Here is a 13,092-nt window from a genome sequence, read left to right as displayed (position 1 = left end):
CGAACACAGAAATCCGGGTAAGGAATTCTTTTAACCCGGGAGAAGGTGTTAGGCATTCCCGAGTTCCGTGGTTCTAGTACGGTCGCTTTGATCATACTTGGCTTATTAAATTGTCTAATTACTCATTTTAGAACCTATGTGCATTTGCTTCTTTTAATTAAGAAATTATCTTGAAACAGGTCACGCGCACGTGTACCCATTTGTTTGGCGCGTCAAAAATCATGTCACACGAACATGTCCACAATTAATAATTCTTTATTAATATTAAGAAAGTTTAGTCAAAGTTGCGCGAACGCATATGTAGACATGTGATTTTTGACCCTCCCCAAGACTTTTTATATTTTAGCAAGTAAATACTTAGTTTGAGTCTAATATTGTTATTTCAACTAATTTGACTCTTTTACTTTTTTTCGTCACAAAAAAATGAAAATTACAAAAAAAAAAATTAGTTTACTCATCTTTCATAAATTTAAATAAAAAATATACAAAAATATTACCTTATTTTATTTTTATATATAATCTTGAAAATACAAAAATAGTTTTATGTTTTAATATAGTTTAGTTCAATTAATTAAAATTAGTTTTATATTTTTATATTATAATTGTATATAAATTTAGAAGGAGGAATTAATTTTTGGTTGGTTTAGCCCGTCTTTATGAATCTTGTAGTCCATTTTTTTAGTCTTTGGCCCAATTCCCTAGCCCATAATTCTCAAGCCCATAATTCCTAGGCTCATACCCCTTAACCTAAAAAACCCTACAAAAACCTAGATCCCTACCCTCTATAAAAGCCAACCTAAAACGCCTACAACCTAACACTCTACTAAACACTCATCCGCCGTTTCTGAAAATGGCAATACAAATTGACGCCTAAAAATGCTCTACATAAAACTGAGGATCCGCCGTTTTCTTTCATATGAGAAGAGACAAAAATCAAAAAATCATTCCCAGCAACTTTCTTCTTCACGAAAAGGCAGCAACCAAACGTAAAAACAGACCCCACCTTCAACGTTGGATTGTGCTTTTCAGCTGCAGAAGACCAAAAATCGGATCTCCCTTCTTGACTTCTTCAACTCTCATCGTGTAGCAGCAACCCTATAGACCTAGGAACTTCAGCCGCTTCCATGAAAGGGTGAAGCTTCTTCATCTTCCTTAAGCTGCCTGAAAATGCTAGATGTCGCTGCTCCTTTTTCTTCTGCCTAAAACTCGCCAGAGAAACGAGCTCCAGCAAGCTCGTCGGATTAACGAGCTCCTGCTGCAACAAATAGATCCAAACAACCCCGCACCAGATGTCCATAGCCAACACTCCGCACCCCTCTAAAATCGGTAGCCACACACACGTTCAGTCCAAATCGAGTGAATGTTAGCTTCGAGCTTGAGTGTCGAGTTTCTCAGCATCGTTTCGAGCTTCCGTCTAGCGTCCGTGGTTCATGCTTCAGCTGTCCCGTTTGTTGTAACAGTTTTTGCATCCAAACATAAAACTGTAAAGTTGGGGAATTCTCGTTAGTATGCAACACTCTATTTGGAGGTCCGTTTCTTTCCTCCTCTTTGATTATCTGTGTGATGGTTTATTAAGAGAAGATGCTATTTTGTTCATAAATGGGTTAAGATTTCTGATCGTTGTATTGATAAATCTGAAATGTTATTTGGATATAGCTGAGATGATATTTGGGAATATTTGCTTGGGTTGCTTTCATTCTCATTTAAAATGTCAAGTTTAATTTGATCTAATTAATTGGGCAACGGAAGGCATGAGATATATGGAACTGAGTATATTTAATTGGTTTGGAAGAAAACCTCAATTGTCATTCTACTGAGATTTCTTTTTTTTTCTAAATATGAATTTGAGATGCTACTGTTTGCTAAACTTTGTGCTTTTCCTCAAAGTAATCCATCCATGATGTCAAAGTTTGTTAGATATGCTTTTAAATTTGTCATATAATCCTTCATGGAAATTTCAAAAGAAAACTTGATTCACGCCTTGGCATTCCTTCACTCACAATAAAATGTTCCATAATTCTTGAACCTTCACATTTGATCTCAAACTTAAAAATAAATAATTCATGAACATCGTGGGTTGCTTTAGGCACGATTAATAAATAAACCATCGTGATTATGGATATTGTTCCCGTGACATAGTCATGATGCCTAATTCCCAAATTCGGTGGTGTATTTCATGTAACCCGATTATAGAAACTTCGAATAATAAACCCTTTTGAAATAATTTGAGGTGTGCCATGCCAAATAAAATCTCAAAACCCATGGCCCTCACTTAATTAATTTTAATCCTTTAGAAATTGAGGTGTGCCATTTAGTTGAATTTTCCATGGCCCTCGCAAACTTGAAAGTGTGTAGTTGCTTTAGGCGCACTATTTAAATTAATTTCCTTAAACTCGGGTGTGCATTTCATGTGACCCAACTCCAATTCTCAACAACGTTAGATAGAATGTACCATGGATCGCGGGTGCATTTCATGTGGCGTGGTTCAAAGTGTATTTTAAATAACGTTGAAGCTTCCTAAAATAATTAAAAGCGGTTAAATAAGTTAAAATATACCATAGGCTAAAACATGTATTAAAATCAGATAATAGGCTAATTATAATGGTTTAAGCGACCGTGCTAGAACCACAGAATCCGGAGATGCCTAACACCTTCCCCGGGTTAACAGAATTCCTTATTCAGAATTTCTGGTTCGCAGACTTCAAAAGGAAGGTCAAATTTTCCTCGATTTTTGGGATTTAGAATAAAACCGGTGACTTGGGACACCAATAAAATATTTCAAGTGGCGACTCTGATAATTAAATAATCCTATTTCGAATAATGTCACTTAAATTGGAAAAACTCCCTATATATACCTTCGGGTGTGTAAAAAGGAGGTATGACAGCTCTGGCAACTCTGTTGGGGAACAAGAACCCAAAACTTCTGGTTCAGGGTTCAGAATTCGAGCTTAGAATAGCTATTATTATTCGATTTTATTTGTTATATGATTTTTACATGTTTGAGCCTAATGTGCTAAATGCCGTTTTTTATCGCTTTGATTCTGCTTGAACTGTATATAAATTGTTACGAAACCCTTCTTCTCTCTGAGTCTTCTAAATCATCTGGGAAGTGTGCACTTCGTGTGACTTCTTTTCTGTCAGAGTCATATCCCAATTTTAGAACGAGGTTCGGACAAGTTGCAAAGCCGGTGAAGCTTATGTATTCCCGGTACGCTGCCCCCTCGGCTCGAGCTGTCCGCTCGAGTAAGCCATGTCTAGAACAATACACCTAGGTTTTAAACCTAGAATAACATAGCCTCATGCCGGATCCCTAGTAGGAACACTTGTTTGTATCACGTGCATTTGACTTTGGGGACTCAACACGGGAGTTGGATCCGTCTAGGACAGGTGTACCCAAATTAAAAGACCATCCTAATGCATCTTACGTGCTACTTTTATATCTGTCTGTTTCGGCTTGCATGTTGACTGGCTTCTAGAATAGGGAAAGAAAATGAAAAAAAAAAGAGAAAAAATCAAAATAAAAAAAAAGAAGAAAAAAGAAAAGAGAGTGAGATGTAGGTATTTGAAATATCCTGAAACTCTGCCGAAATTTTGTAAAATAGAAAAAGAAAAGTCATTTCAAAATAAGTCATATTTTTCCTGTTGCATTAGAACTGGCGAACTACGCGGGTCTGATTCTCACCGGATGTTAGATACGTAGGAAAACCTCATCGGTTCCGGCCCACAATTTTAAAAAAAAAATCCAAAAATATTTTCCATTACTTGCTTCTTTAGAAAGCCTTTGTTTTAGACCCCAATTTTTTTAAAAAAAAAATTACAAAAATATTTTCTTTTAATTTCTTCCAAAAATCCATAAATATGTTCATTCTTCTTTCAAAAATTGAAAAGAAAATTCAAGATTCAAAAAATATTTTCTTTTTCTTTAGAAACATTTCTTTCATAAATTCAAAATAAAATTCCAAAAAATCCAAAAAAATATTTTCTTTCTTCTTTAGAAGTTTTTCTTTTGAAATTCCAGAAAAAGTCGAAATTCAAAAAAAAAGGGAAAAAGAAAATCTTTCTTTGCAAAAATGCTGAAGAAAAATCAAAATCCAAAAATATTCTCTTTCTTCTTTGTATGTCTTTCTTTTGAAAAATAAAATAAAAAAAATTCAAAATTCAAAAAAAGAAGAGTTAGTTTATTTACTTATTCCTGATCTTCCCGAACTACGCAAGATCTGATTCATGTTCCCACATGATATATAGGCAACCCACATCAGGTTTGATCAACCATTAAAAAAATGATGAAAAAAAGAAAAAAAAAAGAAAAAAGAAAAAAGAAAAAAAATGATGATAATAATAAGGACCGACTGAGTCCATTCTAACATGTCTTTTGTTTTGAATTGTGAAGAAAGTTTGAGGTGGTCGGTTTGTGGTAAGCGGCCAACATAAGATCCAAGGAAAAATGATAACTGACATCGAAGCTGTTACAAGTGTTCAAGAGACTCAGGGTCATAGGGTTCAACAAGAGTTTACTTTGGTTAAGGAAAATAGAATACTGAAACAGCAAATGACCAAAATGTGCCAAGCATGGGCCAATGGCCAAAGACAGCCTTGTCATGAGTCACAATTTGCTACCCGGCAAAAGCAGTACCACTCTCTTGAGTACCACTCATACCTATTTGATTTTCCTGTAAAGATTGAGAAGCCCGCCCGAAAGATGGCACAGGAAGAAATGACCCAAAGAGTGAAAAACTTAGAACGACGCTTGAAAAACATGCAAGGGTTGGCGAGTCAGAAGAGTATTGCCTTCAAGGATCTATGTATGTTCCCTGATGTCCACCTGCCACCGGGTTTCAAGATTCCCAAATTTGAAAAGTATGATGGACATGGAAACCCCATAGTCCACCTGAAAAGGTATTGCAATCAACTAAGAGGTGCGAGAAGAAATGAAGAATTGCTAATAGCTTATTTTGGGGAAAGCCTTACGGAAGTAGCATCCGAATGGTTTTTGGATCAAGACACATCTTGCTGGTATGTCTGGGATGACATGGCACATGCCTTTGTCAAACAATTCCAATACAACATCGACATCGCCCCAGACTGCAATTCCCTTTCAAACCTGAAGAAGAAACCCACTGAAAGTTTCAGAAAATATGCCATTAAATGGAGAGAGGAAGCAGCTAGAGTTAAGCCACCCATGGATAACCACGAGCTAATCATTGTCTTCCTTCAAGCGCAAGAGCCAGATTACTTTCAAAATGATGTCCGCAGTTGGCAAATCCTTCTCGGAAGCAATCAAAATGGGAGAAATGGTAGAGAATGGTCTTAAGACAGGCAAAACTATAAGTCAAGCAGTTCTTAAAGCTGCAACTCAGGCTGTCCAGGTTGAATCTGATAATTTTAGTGACACAAATGAGAAGTATGAAGAAATCATGATGACAACAGGGTCGAGAAGAAGTCCTAGGAGAACACCTCGAAGGTATGCGCAGCCTCATCAGGTTTCCCATGACTCCCTTGAGCATTACTATCCCCCTCAAAACCTACAATACTCTATCGCTCTACCTCAGTATGTTGGCCAGCCACCAAAACACCCCAGAAGGCGAGCACGAGCACCGCAAAATATCCTCCAGCCTCCACTAAATTTTCAAGTGCCCTATTACCTACATCCAAGCCAGGGGTATAAAGGGAAACAAAGGTTGAAAGATAATTTTATGCCAATAGGATAGTCCTATGCAAGCTTATTTGAGAAGTTAAAGCATCATGACATGATTGCACACATTTCTTCAAATCATGTGGACCCATGTGCAAGAAGCTTTAACCCTTCTAAAAGGTGTGAATACCATTCTAATGCCCAGGGGCACAATGTTGAAAGTTGTCGGGATTTGAAAAGAGAAATAGAAAGGATGATCCAGGAAAAACGGATTGTGATCCAAGATAGTGACTCCCAGAATATCATGCAGAATCCTTTTCCTGCACATAATGATGTAAACTTTGTGGGGATGATGCCTGGTGACATGGAGTATGAGAATCCTCTCGGGAACTTGCTAACTAAAGTTAATGATTTTGAAATTGGAGAAGGCTATGGTGATTCTGATGAGCAAATTTGCGGCTGAATGTCAAGCCTAGCAATTGAAAAGTCATTCCCTCCTCAATAGGAAGGAATCTTGGTAGTTTGTTTTGATGTTTTTTCTATTATCTGGGTTATTTTAGGGTTGTAATCCAGATTTTATTTGTTTTATTGAGTCAAACCCTTCTATCCATCCATTCTGTTTGTGTGAGTCTTGTCTGTCTGTTCTGTTGCTATTTTCATTAGCCGGGTTATTTTAGGGTTGTACTCGGATTTTAGGTTGCTTGTTTAGTTATCAAACCTTTCCATCCTTATTCAAAAAAAATACAGTTTGTCCTTTTGTGTCATTCTATTTCTAGTTCTTTTCTCGCTAGTTCTAATGACATGACATGCATGCGGAAATTTTGGCCAGATCTTAGAAACTGATTTAATTTGGAATGGATAACAAAAAAAAGAGAAAAAACACTTTTGAGGATGAATAAAGAGTTGAAGTACTTTGGAACTAAGGTCGAGTAGAATTCACCTCCAAATCATTGTGAAGATCGGGCTTGAGGATGTTTAATCAATTGAAGTTTGTGGGAAAGTTTGACATTAAGGGATGGAAAGTGTCTTGTGACCACGACACACAAAGAAGACAGACATGTTCGTCAATGCTGTGATCGCGAAAATATACTTTGTTTGGCGTTCTTGAGGTTGGAGGCCCTTTTTCTGCTACCCAAACACTTTATATCCTTTGTCACCCCTTTGAGTCTGTGTTATTTTCTTTGACCACCCTCTTTTGGAATCAAGTTTAGAGTCAAAAGTCAAAAAGAAAAAAATGAATGATGAAAAAAATGAAATAACAATAAAAGTCTATGCCCCAAGAGTACAAACTGGGGTAGCTTTTAGAAAGTTCTAAGTGAAAAAGAAAAGAATTGTCAAAGGTCCATGCCCTCAAATATAGAAGCTGGGGCAAACAAAAAAAGAAAAAGAAAAAAAAAAGAAAAAAGAGAAACAAAAAGAAAGATGAAAAATAGTTTAGGTCAAATGTTTGAACTGTGTTAGACCTAATTCCTTTTAAAAAAAAGGATATGTAGGCAGCCTCACGGTTCGGTCCAACCAAATAAGAATTCAAAAAGAAAATCAAAACAAAGAAAAGAAAAATCCCAAAAAATCCCCAATAGCTGAAACTGGGGTAGAGATTTTATTTTACTTTTTAAAAAGTCGATTCCAAGAGTTGTAAGTCTACAACCTCTAATTTTGAGTCTACTTTGAGCCTTCATGCCGACCCTTCTTTCCAACCCTGTCCAAAAACCTTCTAAGTAAAGACCTCCTGATCAGCCTTCAAGAATGCCAAGGGACGCATATACTGAGCAACGGCTGTCACGCGACATAGAACACTATCTAGTTGCTCGGGCAAGAAAACAAAAAAAATAAAAGAAAATGAGAGAGTCTTACTAGTGAAAACCTTCACGGGCACTGTAAGGCGATGATAAGAAGAGATAAATAAATGAGAGAGACTTGTTGGTGAAAACCTCTCGAGGCACCACTAGTTGAATGTGAGTCGTGAAGCTGATGCAAAGGATTGGCACGAACAAACCCAACTTCAAAGGTCATAAGAATGGTAAAAGGGAAGATTGGAGCAGTTTTGATAGATCAGGTTGGTAAGTCCAAAATGCATGTCATGATCATTAAGACAAGTTATTGAAAAAAAAACCCTTCTTTCTATCCTTCCCGACAGGGACATTTCTTGTTAATACTTGTTTTTTTGCATCATTCTGTCCTTCTCTCCGAGTTAGTCCTTATCAAAACAAGCAAGAAAAGATTTCAAAATCTGCTACCAGCTTTTCAGTTGCACAAAGTAAATTTGGCCAGCACATTCAGTTGTTACTGTCAACATGCCTTGAGGATTCATGTAAAGGTTTCTCCAAAAAGACTCTTGCCAGCATACTTGGCGCAAGAAAGATAACTGGTGATTCTCTCTGACAGACAAGTTGCTCAAAAAGCAGGAAGTCATTCAAGATATTGGAAAAGGTCACCTAAGCAAAGATCTCCAATTGGGATAAGGCTGATTGAGCTGCAAATACAAATGGTAATGGGTGTGAAACAATCAGAGTTGGTGCAGAACAAAAGCTTTTTTGAGACCGACTCAAGATGATTGAGCAGAAGCCAAGCTGCCCAAGACTCAAGGCCACAAACCGACCACCATTTTTAAAGCTGACAAATTTTTCTTTCTGTGAAATAGGAACAAAGCAGTGCAAGAAAAGTGGTTCAAAAAAAAAAGAAAAACAAAAACAAAAACAAGAGAAGAAAAAGAAAAGAAGAAAAGAGCCGACAAAGGGGAGTTTCTCAAATCTTTTATTTGTCTTGCTATTGTGCATAAAATCTTTCCATTGATCTTCACATTTTTTCCTCCTAGGATAAAAATTCCTAGTCCGATAGATTTTTCTCCCAATAAAAATCTTAGTCTGATGAATCTTTCTCCTAAGATAGAAGACCTAGTTTGGCGAATCTTCTCCTAGGATCGCAATCTTAGTCTGATGAATTTTTCTCCTAAGATAGAAGACCTAGTCTGATGAACTTTCTCCTAGGATAGAAATCTTAGTCTGATGAATCGTTCTCCTAAGATAATAAATAAAACTCTAGTCTGATAAATCTTTCTCCTAAGATAAATGTCTTAGTCTGATGATTTTTTCTCCTAATATAGAAAACCTAGTCTGATGAATTTTCTCCTAGGATAAAAATCTTAGTCTGATGAATCTTTCTCCTAAGATAACAAAAAAAGGGAACCTAGTCTGACGAATATTCTCCTAGGATCGCAATCTTAGTCTGATGAATTTTTCTCCTAAGATAGAAAACCTAGTCTAATGAATTTTCTCCTAGGATAAAAATCTTAGTCTGATGAATCTTTCTCCTAAGATAACAAAAAAAAGGAACCTAGTCTGACGAATATTCTCCTAGGATCGCAATCTTAGTCTGATGAATTTTTCTCCTAAGATAGAAAACCTAGTCTGATGGATTTTCTCCTAGGATAAAAATCTTAGTCTGATGAATCTTTCTCCTAAGATAACAAAAAAGGGAACCTAGTCTGACAAATCTTCTCCTAGGATCGCAATCTTAGTCTGATGAATTTTTCTCCTAAGATAGAAGACCTAGTCTGATGAACTTTCTCCTAGGATCGCAATCTTAGTCTGATGAATCTTTCTCCTAAGATACCAAAAAGTGACCTAGTCTAATGAACTTTCTCCTAGAATCAAAATCTTAGTCTGATGAATCTTTCTCCTAAGATAAGAAACCTAGTCTGATGAATTTTCTCCTAGGATAGAAGTCTTAGTTTGATGAATTTTTCTCCTAAGATAACAAAAAAAGAGATCGAAATCTTAGTCTGATGAATTTTTCCCCTAAGATAGAAAACATAGTTTGATGAACTTTTCTCCTAGGATCAAAATGTTAGTCTGATGAATTTTTCTCCTAAGAAAGAAGACCTAGTCTGATGAATTTTCTCCTAGGATCAAATCTTAGTCTAATAAACCTTTCTCCTAAGATAACAAAAAGGACCTAGTCTGATGAATTTTCTCCTAGGATAAAAATCTTAGTCTGATAAAGTTTTCTCCTAAGATAGAAAACCTAGTCTAATGAACTTTCTCCTAGGATAAAAATCTTAGTCTGATGAATATTTCTCTTAAGATACAAAAAAAAGAAAAAAAAAGAAAAAAAAGGACCTAGTCTGATGTGTTATAAATAGTTTGTACATTGGATGCTACATTGGATGCCCATGTTGTGAACAACATAGTTTGTACATTGGATGCTACATTGGATGCCCATGTTGTGAATAACTTAAAGATTAAATCTCCTATTTTATGTCCATCATCTTTACTTTTTTTGCCTTTAAAAGGCTATGTAATTGCAATGGAAAGATACACCAAAGTGAAAGAAGAAAAGACTTCTTCCTTCTTTCTATCTCTTCTTATTTACATTTTACTGCATTGCTTTTATTTTATAACATGTTATCAGCACGAAGCTCTAATTTTATTCTTAACTCTCGCTAAGTTGAGCCATATTTTATTAAGGTATGTATCATTATAATCATTTTATTTATGGAAGTACATATCATATGCTCATTGCTTGCAGATTACTTGTGCTCTTGATTATATTAAATAGTTTAAGTACATTGCAGTGATAAAATAACTATTTCCTTCCGTGATCAACTCTTAGAGGACCTCAAAGTCATCAAACTAGTTATGCACTAATGACATACTTATAATATTCATGGACTCCCTGGGTCAAAACATATCTTTAAGGCATTTTGAAGAACTGTGAGAAATGAATTGACAAGAAATAATTTTATAGTTTAATTACTTTATATTTATTGGAACATATAAATAATGTTAGTCACGTTCAATTCTATTAACACATATATATCAATAATATAAAGTGAATGAAACAAGTATGTAATTTCTACTTTATGGCAAGAATAAAATAAAATAGTAGATTGTTAACATGATTGTCACGACCCTAATCCCCGAACCCGGTCGTGATGGCGCCTCTCGTGAAGACAAGGCCAGCCAGTCCAACACAGTACACTTTTAAGCAATTAATTAACATAAAACAGTTTAAAGCATAATTTAATAGCAATAATTAGCGGAAATATAGGTAACAATAGAAGAAACCATCCCGACACGGCCCAAACCGGGGTGTCACAAGTCATGAGCAACTAATGATCCTGATACGAGTCTACTAGGTACGATTTCTGGTAAAATAGTTTGAAAGACATAGAATTAATAAGATAAAGGGAGGCACGGGGCTGTGGACGCCAACAACTACCTCGTAGTCTCCGAAACACTGCTTGGACTGGGAGAATCAGCACTCAGGAGCGGGATCTGCTATGCCTGAATCTGCACACAGGGGTTCAGGGAGTAAAGTGAGTACTCCAACTCAGTGAGTAACAAATATAAATAACGGCTGAAAGCAAGAAAGCACGTCCGAAGCAGTAAAATCACTTAAAGCAGTAAATCAGTGAAATATCAAGTAAACTTCCTTTTTCAACCAGTAAAAACAAGTAATTTGGCAGGTAATTAACAAATAGAAATCCGCCCCTCGGGCACATTATCAATCACTTAGAACAGTATCAGCCCCTCGGGCTCACTCTCAGCACAATATCAGCCGCTCGGGCTCACTCTCAACACAATATCAGCCCTTTGGGCTCACTCTCAGTACAATATCAGCCCTTCGGGCTCACTCTCAGTACAATATCAGCTCTTCGGGCTCACTCTCAGATCATGATGGGTACCTGCGCTCACTGTGGGTGTGCAGACTCCGGAGGGGCCCCTTATGGCCCAAGCGCTATATCAAGTCACCTCGTGGCATCATCTCTCAGCACTCAGCCTCACATCACTCAAGCCACCTCGTGGCATATAAAGTATCTCAGGCCCTCGGCCTCATATCGCTCAGTGTATCCTCACATCTGGCCCTCGGCCGCACTCAGTCAGAAAATCATCACAAGCCCCTTGGGCATTAGTAAAATAGTAGTTCTCAGCCCAAAACATCATTTAGAAATATCATTTAAGTTTTCAAATCTGAGTAAAAGTGGCTGAGTTTGTAAACAATAGATATCAACTGGACTGAGTTCAAATAATAAGTCAAAATAGTGAGGAGAACTGTGATAAAAATCCCCGAAGGGTTCAAATAGTTGGCACGAAGCCCAAATATGGCAATCAGCCTAAATCATGATGATGACAAATAAGTTTCAGTCAAATACGCGGTAAAATCATCAATCGGGATGGACCAAGTCACAATCCCCAATAGTACACGACCCCACGCTCGTCATCAAGCGTGTGTCTCACCTCAATATAGCACTACGATGTGCAATCCGGGGTTTCAAACCCTCAGGGCATCATTTACAATCATTGCTTACCTTGAACCGGCTAATTCTCTAGCTCGCGACGCCTTTGCCCCTCGAATTGGCCTGCATGCGTGTCGATTTTATCCAAAATCAGAATGAATACGTCACAATATGCTAAGGGAACAAAGCCCAAGTGAAAACAATCGAATTACCACAAAATTCTAGAAATTGGTCAAACCCGACCCTTGGGGCCACATCTCGGAATTTGACAAAATTCACAAAACTAGAATCCTTATACTCTCACGAGTCTATCCATACGAAAATTATCCAATTCCAATACCATTTGGTCCTTCAAATCATCATTTTACATTTTTGAAAGATTTTACAATTTTCTTCCCAAATTTCATCCCAAATCACGAATTAAATGATGAATTCAATGATAGATTCATGTACTCTAGCCAAATTGAGTTAGAATCACTTACCCCGATGAATTTCTTGAAAAACCTTCGAAAAATCGCCAAAATCCGAGATCTCTAGGTCAAAATATCAAATAAAAACCAAAACCTCATATTTATAGAGTAACCCACAGATTTCAACCTCCGCGGGCTACACAAAATCGACCGCGGTCCGCACAAAACCAGTGCGGTCCGCACAAAAACGACCACGGCCGCACAGGCTTTCCTCTACAGTGATAGACTTTAGTATTTTGGCCATAACTTTCACTACCGATGTATAAATTGCGATATATTTATGTTTCTGGAAACTAGACACGAAGATCTACAACTTTTGTTTTTGAATCATCTCAAAATTCCTTGTATATCAAAAGATATGAGCTTCCGAAGTAGGACTAGCGGAATGTTCTTTACCGCGGCCGCACACCATTTTGTGCGGTCCGCACAACACCTACCGAGGCCGCACTTCATTTTGTGCGGTCCGCACATCACATACCGCGACCGCACTTCTTTTTGTGCGGACCGCGCGGGTGAGTTCCGAGGCCTTCAACCCTTCTGAACCTGCTACAGCTATGATTTTCGGCCTAAAACATCCCAGAACCTACCCGGAACTCCCGGAACTTCAAACCAATTGTACCAACACATCCCATGACATCGTTCAAACTTGTTCAAAACTTCGGAACGCTCACAACAACATCAATCACCAATTTAACATAGGATTCAAGCCTAAGAACTCCAAGAATTCTTAAATTATGCTTTCTATCAAAAAG

At 37.2% G+C, this 13,092-nt stretch overlaps 1 long non-coding RNA gene across 1 annotated transcript in view; it reads left to right on the top strand.

Annotated features, from left to right (window-relative positions):
- Positions 1–816: 816 nt before the first annotated feature.
- The window catches only part of LOC142166568 (uncharacterized), a 45,995-nt gene continuing 33,719 nt past the window's right edge, over positions 817–13,092 (top strand). The window contains exon 1 of the long non-coding RNA XR_012696980.1: positions 817–1,528. This is a non-coding gene — a long non-coding RNA (uncharacterized LOC142166568). The remainder of the gene's footprint in view (positions 1,529–13,092) is intronic.

The sequence above is a fragment of the Nicotiana tabacum genome, chromosome 11 (assembly GCF_000715075.1).
Source record: "Nicotiana tabacum cultivar K326 chromosome 11, ASM71507v2, whole genome shotgun sequence".
Lineage (NCBI taxonomy): Eukaryota > Viridiplantae > Streptophyta > Magnoliopsida > Solanales > Solanaceae > Nicotiana > Nicotiana tabacum.
The sequence above is the reverse complement of the archived record's forward strand: the minus strand, read 5'-3'. Positions and strand labels throughout refer to the sequence as shown.